We start from the raw sequence: 13209 nt of genomic DNA on the forward strand, positions 1-13209 counted from the left end.
AATGATGTCCAGTTATTTCCTGAAGAGATAATAAAACGCCTAATTTTGCAGTAAATATTTAATAAACAAGTAATTAAAAAGTGTTTTTAATTTAAAAAAAAAATTCCTCACAATCAATATGTAATGTGACATTTTAAATGATGTGTGAGGAGTGAAAGGATTTTATTATTTTATTAGATTAGTCATAGGCTTCTTCACCATCTTTCCTAAGAGTGTATTTTTTGTTCAAACGTATTGAGGGTGTGTGACTGAATATAAAAACCAGGTGTTACGTTCTGGGGTATGTTCACGTGTTTTTGTGTTTTGTTCTCTCCCTTTTTCTCTCGCCCTCCTTCTCTTTCTCTCTCTCTCTGCAGCACTGCCTCATTGGATAACGTTCCTGTCCGTCTCAATTATCCCCGCTGATGTCATTTGCCATGACCACCAATCCACCTCTGACCCCGCCTATTTACAAACCGCAGCCATTCATTCATGGGGAGTTGTTCTGGCTGTTAACACGAAACCCAGTTGTACCTCTAATTTGTAAATAGTATCACTATCACCTGGCACCACACACACACTTCCCCTTCTATATAGATAAATAAATCACCTGATTGATTTGCACTACTTGCTGATGGTCCCTGATTACACACACACACACACAACTGATATTTTTTAATAATCAAATAAGTGTTATTCCTCACATACCCCTAGACTAATTGGGGTTGTAACACTAGAAGTCAGCAATGCTGTGTGTGTAAAAAAGCATAACACAACCAGTGATCTGCATTCAGGTGAAAGAAACCCAAAAAAATCACAACATGAACTACCACCGGACTGTGATCAGTGCTGTAGCAGAGAAATTAGCTAGACATGTTTCCAGTAGAGGCATCAGCGTATATTTTGAACAGTGTATTAATACCAAGATCATTTAACACTGAGTTTACAATAATATAGATATGATATAGATTATACAAAGTCATTATGAAATAATATTACGTGGATTTAGTGACTGTGTGTCAAAAGGCATTTCTGACATATAGGACACTAAATAGTGGATGAGAATAGTGTGATTTGGGACTCGGCACAGCTATAACCTTATTTTCAGTAACTTAACTGTGTAACAGTAACTTGATCATTGCAACCTGTAATCAAACTAACTGCAAAGCTGTGTCTTCTAAATCCTGTGTGTAAAGCCCAGTTTCCCAGCCCTTATCTAACACATGGCAGTGTTTTATCTGCTTTCTCTACAACCCCCGCCTCAGCTCGTGCAGGCCGCTTTGCTTCATTCCAGCTGATGACTGGAATCAGGTGAGTTTGGGGCAGCTTCTGATTGAACATCCTCGGGAGTCTAATGAGACCTCTCTATAATAGCTTTCTTACCAGTTCAACTCCAACTTCATCAGCACCCTAATAAAGCACTGCATGTTAGTTTTGTTCAGGGTCACTATCTAAACTGAGAGTCTATTCACAAGCACTAGCACTACTACACTTCACATTCAATATTTCCTTCTCTAATGTTTAGGGTTCCTAATAAAACTGCCATATTCAATCATGAGCACCAAAAGTCATGTTCAGTCTCATCACTGCTTCAGTGGAACTTCATATGTTCCGTACGTGGCCTCAGCTATTTCACTCGACAATCTCCACAACTAGGGAAGAAGATTACACAGATAAAGCCAATATATACCTTATTACAGTAAAACATAAAGGGAAAAAGGGAGGGGAGGAGGCGGGAGCATTCACTAACATTTCTCTAATATTTCTCTAACAGTTCTCTCCACTCTCCCCCGGCTAACTACTGCAAGTGTAGACTTATAAACACCTCCATAAAATACTCAATAACAGAATAGTGATTGTGGGAAATTGCAGTTCCTGGGTTTGGCCATACGAGGGCAGTCAAGCTCCATCCAGCACAACACGCAGCGCCGCCTCACACAGCCGGTAGGCCTTGTGTCCTTCCCACAGACACAGAGCTCATCAGCCTTATTACTGTGCACTGGATTATTCTGCCATAACAACTCCAACACACGCCTCTTCTCTACTGTTTACTATTATTATTATTATTATTATTATTAGTAGTAGTAGTAGTAGTAGTAGTATTTTATTTTCTATCCCTTTTTTAATAACATATCTTCATGCCTCTCAGCACTTGACATGGAAATGTTAAAAAAGGTTTATATTTACTTTTTATATCCGGATATCTGTAACAACTGGTTTGTGACAAAAAGTCCATTGTTAAAAACACTATATAATTGAATAAACGAGTGAATGAATGAATAAATAAATAAAATTAAAATGCCGGTCTTGCGTTTTTAAATCAAACTTTATTGAATCATTCACAATTTGTTACAATAACTCTTCAACATTTACACAGTTTAAATATTTCACAATTTGTTACAGTAACTCTTCAACATTACAAACTTTTAAATATACAAAAATAACTATTTACAACATAGTCCAATCCTATTATTATATCTACATAGTTATTTCCCTTAAATATTTACAGAGACCATATTTTTAATAAAGACCATGGAGATTTATTTTTAGATCTTCGCTCCATTGTTTTTTGTCTTTTTAGTTCATTTAAGATTAGTTTAAAAAGCGTCTCAGCTGGGAGATGGCATTGCTTACTGATCATTGTGCACCTTGTTTTCCACATTTTATACCTAACAATCCACATTATAATCCAATAAAAATCTTTTATATTTTTGGCTATCTCACATATTCCATACATTATTGTCTTTTCATTTATGTTCATATTCAGCCCTAGATTTTTTTTTTTTTTTTTTTGCCATATCTCAGCTGAGTGTGAGCAATTTCACTGTAAAATGTCATAAGTTGACTTTCCTTAGAAAAAGCAAGGAAACTGATTGCTTTAAAATTTCCAAGTAAAGTAGCGCATTAATTTTTAGTTGGTAAAACTTAACTCAATTTGCATATAAAACTTGTTTATCAAGTCTAATTAAGTATTGATGACTCAAAATCATTATTTCACATTATTACCAAAACATTAGGAAACTGATTGCCTTAAAATTTTCAAGTAAGCTGAACTACAAAAATTAATTTAAGACAAAAAGCAACAACTAAACTCTAGCAAAACATTATTTATTTTTCTTCAATTGTCTTCAGACACTACAATGTACCAAACACTGCCATTCAGACATTCCTAAATGCCAAACATTATTCTTCAGTGTAACATTAACAATTCTTTACACAACTCAAATGTGCAGTGCAACTAAAAACAATCTTTCTTTTACAATATAATACAAGTGCATTGCGACTAATTACGACTGACGAGTGACTGTTTCAAACACAACACCCAAGAATCCTGACTTTTGTGCAACCACAAGCTTAACACAATCTCACACAGCATTCACTTCCATCAGCAGAAGGTTTTTAAGTGACTAATTTTGGTTTCAGGGATTTATGTCCAAGGGAAAGAAACACTCTTTGAATAAAATCAAAGGTGTTCTTTAGTTGTGGAGGGTTCTCCAAATTTAGTGCATATATCAGCCCAAAAACAGGCACATGGCATGAGGAAGATTTTCAGGATCATCCATTGCTATGGCTCCTTCTAGAATAATTGCTCTGTGCGAAGCCTCCAGATGCAGTGCTTGTGGAGAATCCTGGCTGTCTTCAGGTATCACGGTCAGAAATGTGGGGTGTGTCCCAATCACAGTCCTAATAAAAAACAGAAATATTACAATCCTAGTTACATTAAAAATCCAAACCTCACAAATGTATATGTCATTGAAAGATCCAGGACCATCACCTTCTTTATGTACAACTAATGGAGATAAATAAAGGTTGTGAATCAAAATATCGTGTTAAATTTATATTCAAAACAGTGAACTGTACAGTGAAGGTGGAACTTGCATACAACAAAATGTAGAAGGGCCTGAGTTCAAAACGAAATGAAAAAGAAAACTTCAAAAGCAGAGTTTGTGCTTCTGGTCCAAGCTAAGAGAGTTAAGTGTACAGAGTTGAATGAGGCATGCCTACATGTGATTATATGTGATTATATGTGTGTGGGCATTATTTGGAATCACATGTAGGATACTTGCCAAACGTGTTTGAAAAAAGTCAGTGGTTTCTTCTCCAGAATGAGAGGAAGGCCACGGAGAACTGCTGTGTGCTTAGCAGTGATGTCAGTGCTCTGAAAAAAATTATAACATAGCATCAATTAAAAGTTGAGCTAAAACAGTAACAGATTTTAGCTTGCAAGAAAGAAACACTTACAAGCTTACCATAGATTTAATTTGCTCAAGGATCTCAGAAAGCCTCTTTCCAACTGCCCCTTCTTTGATTCAAAAATTTCCAGAAAACGAGCTGTATGTTGATCAAGTGTTGAGAAGAAATCTTGCTTGAGGCTTTTGCTTGTGAAGCGATTAAACTCTGCAATGACCTATGAAAGGAAAAAGAAAAGTTTAAGATCTATTGGGGTTTTAGTTAGTGTTAAAGGAAAACTCCACCCAAAAATGAAAATTCTCTCATCATTTACTCAGCCTCATGCCATCCCAGATGTATATGACTTTCTTTCTTCAGATGAAGATAAATGAAGATTTTTAGAAAAATCCATACGACCCCAGTGGATGAATCAGTGTCTTCTGGAGCCAAACGATAAGTGTGTGTAAGAAAAATACTCATGTTTTAAACTTTAACTATAAAACATCGCTTCCGGTCAAGTGTCTCACGCGCGTTCACGTGAGGGTCGAGTTCACGCTTGAACGTGTTTGTCTTCCCCGCGTCTTTGCGCCCCCTGCCGGTCACCTTCGCTAATGTTGGCGAGGTAAAGTAGTTTCATGGTTAAAATAGAGCTTTAAGATTTTCATTTTTTTCTGTTTTTTTCTCTCATATGGAATAAAAGGAGGATACACGGAGTCTAGCAAATGTTAAACTGCTAATTTCCATCAACACAATCCAGCAATTTGATTATAATCCCACCACATCCAATGTCACTGTGTAACGCTAACTCATATAATATGACTGTTACACGGTTGATTAATGTAAACTGACCAATTAACCAATTAAGCAATAAAAAACTAGGACAAACAATATGCTTTTCCCCTCAGCTTCCAAATCGACTCCACCTACAGGTAGAACTGCGCATGACCCCCACAACTTTTCAAAATCCTCATTATTTTAAGAAGAGGTTAATTGAATCTGTTGCGTTTAATAAAACAAAGTTTAAAAAGTTGTCATTGCTTAGCTACACTCAGTAAGGTCAACAAACTTATTCAAAACAAGTTATAGTCACTTCATTTTATTAGTAAGATCATCAGTAACATTTTCCAGTGGTCTATTGTCTCATCCTCATCACAATCATGAACAGGACATTTTTTCTTTGTTCCAAAACAGCTCCATTTCACCTCACATCTAACTGCGACTCTACCCCACTGACCAGCCCCATGACGTCACGCCCATTTTCACACATGCCTTTGCTCTTCATATTTCTGATCCATTGCCTAAAAACCTCCCCATATTCATCCTCGTTTATTTCCTCAGATATGGATTTGTTAGCTAATTTGTCCCAGTCTATTTGTAAGTGTTTATATTTGTCTTTAAAATGGCCGTATATTAATTTGTAAGAAGGAGTTAGTGTCTGGCTCTGCCTGCTTTTTTCTGCCATGTTCTTATGTCCCCTATCCAATCTGCTCTTCTTTTTATAGCTTGTGTGATATTTGGACAGAAGGATCCTTTAATTGAAGCCCTATGTCGATGGCTCCAAGTCCAGCAGAAGCTGCAGGTTTGTATAAAAGCTCCCGGTTCGTTACTTCCCTGTTATTGCCCCAGATAAAGCCAACGCAAAGCTTGTTTCATTTCATTCCGCATTTATTGTCGGGAGGGAAAATGGCAGCTAAAAACATCAGTTTCCATCATATGAAGGTCTTGCTTATTTGAATCCTAGTTTTCTAATTCAGCAGCTTTCCAATGATGGATTTCTGTCTTAATCTCCGCGACCACTCATTTTGCTGCTCAGATCTGGTTTAAGAACAACTCCGAAATAACAAGCGCTACTCTCTCCGTGATAGAGCAACACAGCCGCTCTGTGATTGGCTGAGACCGTTGTGGCAGAAGAACCAATCACAAACACGCCGTCAAATTCCAGCGTCCGCCCACCGTTCTATTCTACTCTACACCCCTCCCACCCCCGTTTGTGACGCTGCCTCTGTGTGTGTGTGTGTGTGTGTGTGTGTGTGTGTGTGTGTGTGTGAGTGAGAGAGAGAGAGAGAGAGAGAGAGAGAGAGAGAGAAAGCGCATGAAAACAGACAGAAGGGAAAATAGACATACAAACGCACAAACTAACAAAACTATAAACAGCGATATAGAGAAATATAAATTCTTACTAGTTTGCCCATATGTTCATGTTATTCCTACAGCCTCTGTCACCGTTTTGGGATCAGGATTATACGAGCCATATAAATATTCATGTGTGATGTCATGTGACTGTGGGAAAATCTGGGCTTGTCATTAATTATTTGAGAGTTAAAGCACCTGGGAGTGGGAGGGGTTGGCGGGAAGGAAGGGGTGAGTGTGGGAGCACACATTTGTTTGTTGACCGTAAATTCATTCAGAGTTTTTGCCTTGATTCAAATGATCTCCCGATGCTTCAAGAAATGTTGATGCCTCAATGTTAAGTATTCGGAGGAGAAAATAAACTTCAAGATGCAAATGTAATGGATGATTGACGTGTCACAAGTTATTCCCGCGTTCAGCTCCTGCGGCTTTGGTTGGCTTTTAGGCCGCTACAGTTTAGCCAACAAACAAATATGTTGTTGGATGAATGAATGGATTTTGGATTATGCAAGGAGACCCGCACGCTTCTGCAACTGGAATTAAGAGCAGCGCTGATGGAGCATATGGATCTACTCACACTCGTTCATGAGAAGGATTACTGCATGATTGGATTTTCGGAACAACAGGATCGATGATTTTGGATATGTTTGCTGACATCGAATCGGTAGGACATGGATTGTAATTTTTTCTTTGCTTGTGTTTGCGGATGATTTGAAATGGCTTGGCGGTTTTGTTGCTGTTGGTTTGCTGTTGATCTAGCGCTGTTGGTGTGTTTAAGCCGTTGTTTGGGCTTTGGTGAAAGTGTGTGAGTTGAGGAGCGTCTTTGACGTGCTTTGTTACAAAGTGTTTGCGTGTTTCGGATTGTGCTCGCGTGTTTTGAATAGACGCGCTGAGATGCGCAGGCTGTAATCATGAGTGAAACTGAATCTAGTGCGGATGTTGAACCTGAACGTAATGACGAATGTAAAAGAAAAGTTCAGCTTACCGCAAAGGCTTTGGCTAATAAAATTGAGCAACTTCAGAAAGAAGGAAAAAGAAATGGGAATGTGATTAAAAGTTCTATACCGGCCATCAAAGAACTCATGCAAAGAAATGAGAATATTTCAGCTGTTCGCTCTGAACTTGAAAGCTTGAGGCAAGTTTTTGAAGAGGCAATCAAACTTCATGATTCTGTGATCCCATTATTACCCGGTGACGAGCAAACCAAACAGAATGATTGGTTCTCAAGTGTAAATATAAATACAGTGACACCTTTATAAAAGACACAAAGCAGTGGATGAGTGGAATTGAGAGCTCAGGTGATAATGCTCAAGATCAACCATTGGAATCAGCCGGGTGTCTTCTAGATCAGGGGTTTTCAACCTTTTTAATTCCATGGACCCCCAAATATGATGATTCCTTGCAGGGGACCCCCTTGCCTAAAATATAAAGGCTATGTATTTTAAGTAGTAGTAGTATTTTATGTACTGCAGCCTCAGCTTCAACATCAACATTACAGATACAGTAAGCAGAATGTTTAATGAAGAGTTAATTAACTGTCTTATTTCTTATCAGCATCAGAACAAAAAACTGGTGTGGGTTTCCTGTTAAAGATGAATCTTGGTGAATAACGAACAACATAAAGAAGGGAGTACATTACATACGAGTCTGTTTTATGAGTGTTTTTCAAAAGCCTTCATTATCAGAGATTTAATGAATGAGTTGTAAGTAGCTCTTTGTTGGCTCCACCCAGCCCGTGTCTGGAGAAAGGCTGCACGAGTCGATAGTCAAACAATCGATTCACAGTCTGGAGGTAAATTTAATAAATGAATCAATGACTTAAACAGCAAAAACAATTGCAGATAGACAAGCTTTATAAATGGCAGATGATAGATGTAAGCGTAATCAGCAATTTAAACCAGAAATTACATTTGTTTGGAAGACCTACAGAGGAAAAAAAAAGGGAATTTTAAGAGAAACTATAATGTATAGTTTACATAAAAATATTTAGTTACTCATCAAAACATGATTTCATTGCTTACACTAAATTTAATTGAAACAGAAATCTAATCTACTAGCTTGAATTATGTAAATGAAATATTTTACTTAAAAATGAATTCATCTCTTACACTTAACTTGTTAACTTATTGTTTTCATGTGAATTGATTTACATGAACACAGATTTAAATGCAGTTTGCTTCATTTGTTTTTGTACATCTAACATGATCAATAAAAACGATGTGTAACCCTCAAAGACTGAAGCTGAAGCTCTAAACTAAGACTCTAGCGTTGTGAAGTGGCCAAGCTTCCCACTGCCCCACCGAGCCACAGACACTTTCATTAATCCAGTTAACACCAGAGCAATGGATCACACTCACTCCATAGAACTGTGAGGAGTTTTCTATAGAAATCAGCAGCTTCTGACGTTTTTGAGGTAAAACTGCTTGCAGCTCGAAATAACAGAGAACTTAGTGAATAATGAATGGGTCAGGTTACTGATTAATTTACAGATGAGATTACGTACTATGTTAGTTATGAAAGGGTTTTGGGAAACGCTCATTAATTAAAGAATGTTCTTACAAAGAAAATAGTGAAGTACTTAGCGTTACAAACATTTTAGAAAACCCATCCCTGTTTAGTATTATTAATAATACTTATCAATGATAAACTAATGCAGTTGGTTATTTATTTGTTTGAATATTAGATGATTGTAAGGGTTGTGTGAAATGTATTTTGCAGTTAAAGAGATAGATCAGTGTGAGCGATTGCTCCTACTCACCCAGAGGTGAGCTGTTCACTGTTTCAGCATCTTCTGGCAGTCTTGCTACAGCCTCAGCTTCAGCTTCAGCTCATCCTGAAAAAAGTCACATGATTCACAATTCAAACTTCAAATGATCTTTAGATTGTATTAACTGAGGCAGATAAAGTGTTTCACTTTGATTCGTTATTTAATTTAATATCAGCACTTCTTCAGTTACATTTCTGATGTCATGACATGATACCTGCTTTATCCAGGTAAATATTCATAAGTTCTTTAATGTTCTCAGAACTCAACATTCATTTCATCCACAAAACCCTATTAAATACAATCAGCTTTTTCACTGTTTCTGTTTAGGAATTCAGTACTTGTCTGTTTGGGAATTTAATACTTAATATGAGGGGTTTTCAGTTATTGTTTTTCATTTTGCCTGAGTTTGGTGAGTTATGAAGCTGACTGAACTTCATCAGGAAGCGCATCCACAGACTGATCAACCTGCAAACTGCACGTATGCATGAAGACAAACTCAAACACACTGCATCAGCATTTATCTAGAGCAGAGTCACCATCCAACACCCTGAACTCTCTCTCTCTCTCTATAAGCGATCTCACTCTGTGCTTACTACCACAGTCACTCAGTCTGTGATCTCCATCAAGGGTGTTGAGTGCAGCGCTGTGTGATGTTGTGGATGGATCTTGACTGCCATCGTGTGGCCAGGTTTAGGAAGTGCACGTTCCCAGAGCCACTGCTGTTTAAAGCCGCAGGTTATAAGTCCATATTAGCTATAAAAAAAAGAAAAATAAATAAAGGGGGGGGTGTCCTTTAAGAAATGTTTGTTGCTTGTTAGAGCATATATTAAAACATGATCACAACAGCCAACAACAGCAGCAATACTACTACTACTACTACTACTACTACTACTACTAATAGTGTAGGGCAGTGGTGGCATTTGTGAGTGAGCTAGTCGTGTGGTAAAATGTGGCTCGATTAAAAGTGTACACAGACTTTGATGGTGATCAGCTGAATGATGGCCTACTAATAAGATGTTGTGCTGCTCCGCGTGACCCGGAGTTATAGTGGACCTAGGAGTGTAGAATCGGGGCCTTGAGCCCACAGACATGCTCAAAAAGTCTCGTGTCTGTAAAGGGAATGTCAATGTTTTACAAACACACAGTACTTTTACTAACCGCCTCACACTGATGGCTGTTTGGCTGTATGTTTTTTTAAAATACACACCTTGCATATTGCAGTATGGCTTTCCAAAAGACTTCATTAAAATGCTAAAAGCTTGATGTAAAAAATGAGCAGTTCAGATGAATGTAAACGGTTATTTAACGGATCCCTTTGAGATAAACAGAGGAGATCAACAAGGCTGGCCTTTGAGCGCTGCACTCTATATTATAGCCATTAGGCCACTTTTCCACTAAATAACAGAAGATCCAAGAATAGAGGGCGTTAAAACTTCAACAGGGAAAAAAAGAAAAAGTCACTGCATATGCCGACGATATTCCGCTCTTTATAAAGAGTCCAAAAGAACTAGACAGAATAAATGATCAGTTTAAATGAGATGAAGAAGAGTCAAGAGCCAAATGACACCAAAATAAACCGGAGGCGGTATGGATAGGAAACAGATTTCTCCCAACTTTAACCATCCAGATTAAAGCCCAAATCTAATGACTAGGACTGACCATATCGGCTACTAAATGTGTCGAAGGAAACTGGCAGAAACAACAACAAGAGATTAAGACAGAAATCCATCATTGGAAAGCTGCGAATTAGAAAACTAGGATTCAAATAAGCAAGACCTTCATATGATGGAAACTGATGTTTTTAAGACTCGCAGTTAGATGTGAGGTGAAATAGAGCTGTTTTGGACCAAAGAAAAACTGTGCTGTTGATGATTGTGATGAAGATGAGACAATAGACCATTTATTGCTCCATTGCTCACACTCAGCTGAGATATGGCAAGAAACCCAAACATCTAGGGCTGAATATCAACACACATGAAAAGACAATAATGTATGGAATATTTGAAAAAAAAAAAAAGCCAAAAACATAAAAGATTTTATAGGCTTATAATGTGTATTGTTAAGTATAAAATGTGGAAAACAAGGTGCACAATGATCAGTAAGCAATGCCATCTCCCAGCTGAGACGCTTTTTAAACTAATCTTAAATGAACTAAAAAGACAAAGGACAATGGAGCGAAGATCTAAAAATAAATCTCCATGGTCTTTATTAAAAATATGATGTCTGTAAATATTTAAGGGAAATAACTATGTAGATATAATAATATGATTGGACTATGTTGTAAATAGTTATTTTTGTGTATTTAAAAGTTTGTAATGTTGAAGAATTACTGTAACAAATTGTGAAATATTTAAACTGTGTAAATGTTCAAGAGTTATTGTAACAATTGCGAATGTTGAAGATTTATTGTAACAAATTGTGAATTATTCAATAAAGTTTGATTTAAAAACGCAAGACCGGCATTTTAATTTTATTTATTTATTCATTCATTCATTCGTTTATTTCATTATATAGCGTTTTTAACAATGGACTTTTTGTCACAAACCAGTTGTTACAGATATCCGGATATAAAAAGTAAATATAAACCTTTTTTTTAACATTTCCATGTCAAGTGCTGAGAGGCATGAAGATATGTTATTAAAAAAGGGATAGAAAATAAAATTAAAAATACTACTACTACTACTAATAATAATAATAATAATAACAGTAAAGAGTAGAGAAGAGGCGTGTGTTGGAGTTGTTATGGCAGAATAATCCAGTGCACAGTAATAAGGCTGATGAGCTCTGTGTCTGTGGGAAGGACACAAGGCCTACCGGCTGTTTGAGGCGGCGCTGCGTGTTGTGCTGGATGGAGCTTGACTGCCCTCGTGTGGCCCAACCCAGGAACTGCAATTTCCCACAATCACTATTCTGTTATTGAGTATTTTATGGAGGTGTTTATAAGTCTACACTTGTAGTAGTTAGCCGGGGAAGAGTGGAGAGAACTGTTAGAGAAATATTAGAGAAATGTTAGTGAATGCTCCCGCCTCCTCCCCTCCCTTTTTCCCTTTATGTTTTACTGTAATAAGGTATATATTGGCTTTATCTGTGTAATCTTCTTCCCTAGTTGTGGAGATTGTCGAGTGAAATAGCTGAGGCCACGTACGGAACATATGAAGTTCCACTGAAGCAGTGATGAGACTGAACATGACTTTTGGTGCTCATGATTGAATATGGCAGTTTTATTAGGAACCCTAAACATTAGAGAAGGAAATATTGAATGTGAAGTGTAGTAGTGCTAGTGCTTGTGAATAGACTCTCAGTTTAGATAGTGACCCTGAACAAAACTAACATGCAGTGCTTTATTAGGGTGCTGATGAAGTTGGAGTTGAACTGGTAAGAAAGCTATTCTAGAGAGGCCTCATTAGACTCCCGAGGATGTTCAATCAGAAGCTGCCCCAAACTCCCCTGATTCCAGTCATCAGCTGGAATGAAGCAAAGCGGCCTGCACGAGCTGAGGCGGGGGTTGTAGAGAAAGCAGATAAAACACTGCCATGTGTTAGATAAGGGCTGGGAAACTGGGCTTTACACACAGGATTTAGAGGACACAGCTTTGGAGTTAGTTTGATTACAGGTTGCAATGATCAAGTTGCTGAAAATAATAATAATAATTATAAGAAATAATACAGAAAGACTAGAGTATAGAATGCAGGTTGGTAAATATTATAAATCTAAAGGGTGTTGAGTGCAGCGCTGTGTGTTGTTGTGGATGGATCTTGACTGCCATCGTGTGGCCAGGTTTAGGAAGTGCACGTTCCCAGAGCCACTGCTGTTTAAAGCCGCAGCTTATAGTGCTGCTTCACCGTGTATTTTCAAACCGCGGCTGCAAATAAAAGCTTGGACAATATAAAGCTCTTTATTATTTGTGTTCTGGTTTTTTGATTGGACTCTTTCCACGTTTCAACTTCAGATTTAAGTTCTCTAATCACCGCTGACGTTTATCTCAACTTCTCATTTCTTGTAGAAGAACTTTAGCATCGTGGATTTATTTAAAGCACCTGTTTGTAGACCTTCATTATATATAGAGCTGCTAGTAAATCTGCTCTTTGACTAATACACACTTTGTAAAACTGACTGTAAGCCATCAGGTCCCGGGCTTTTCCCATCATTCAGTTGTGACTCTG

The sequence above is a fragment of the Pangasianodon hypophthalmus genome, chromosome 9, assembly GCF_027358585.1.
Source record: "Pangasianodon hypophthalmus isolate fPanHyp1 chromosome 9, fPanHyp1.pri, whole genome shotgun sequence".
Taxonomy (NCBI): Eukaryota; Metazoa; Chordata; class Actinopteri; order Siluriformes; family Pangasiidae; genus Pangasianodon; species Pangasianodon hypophthalmus.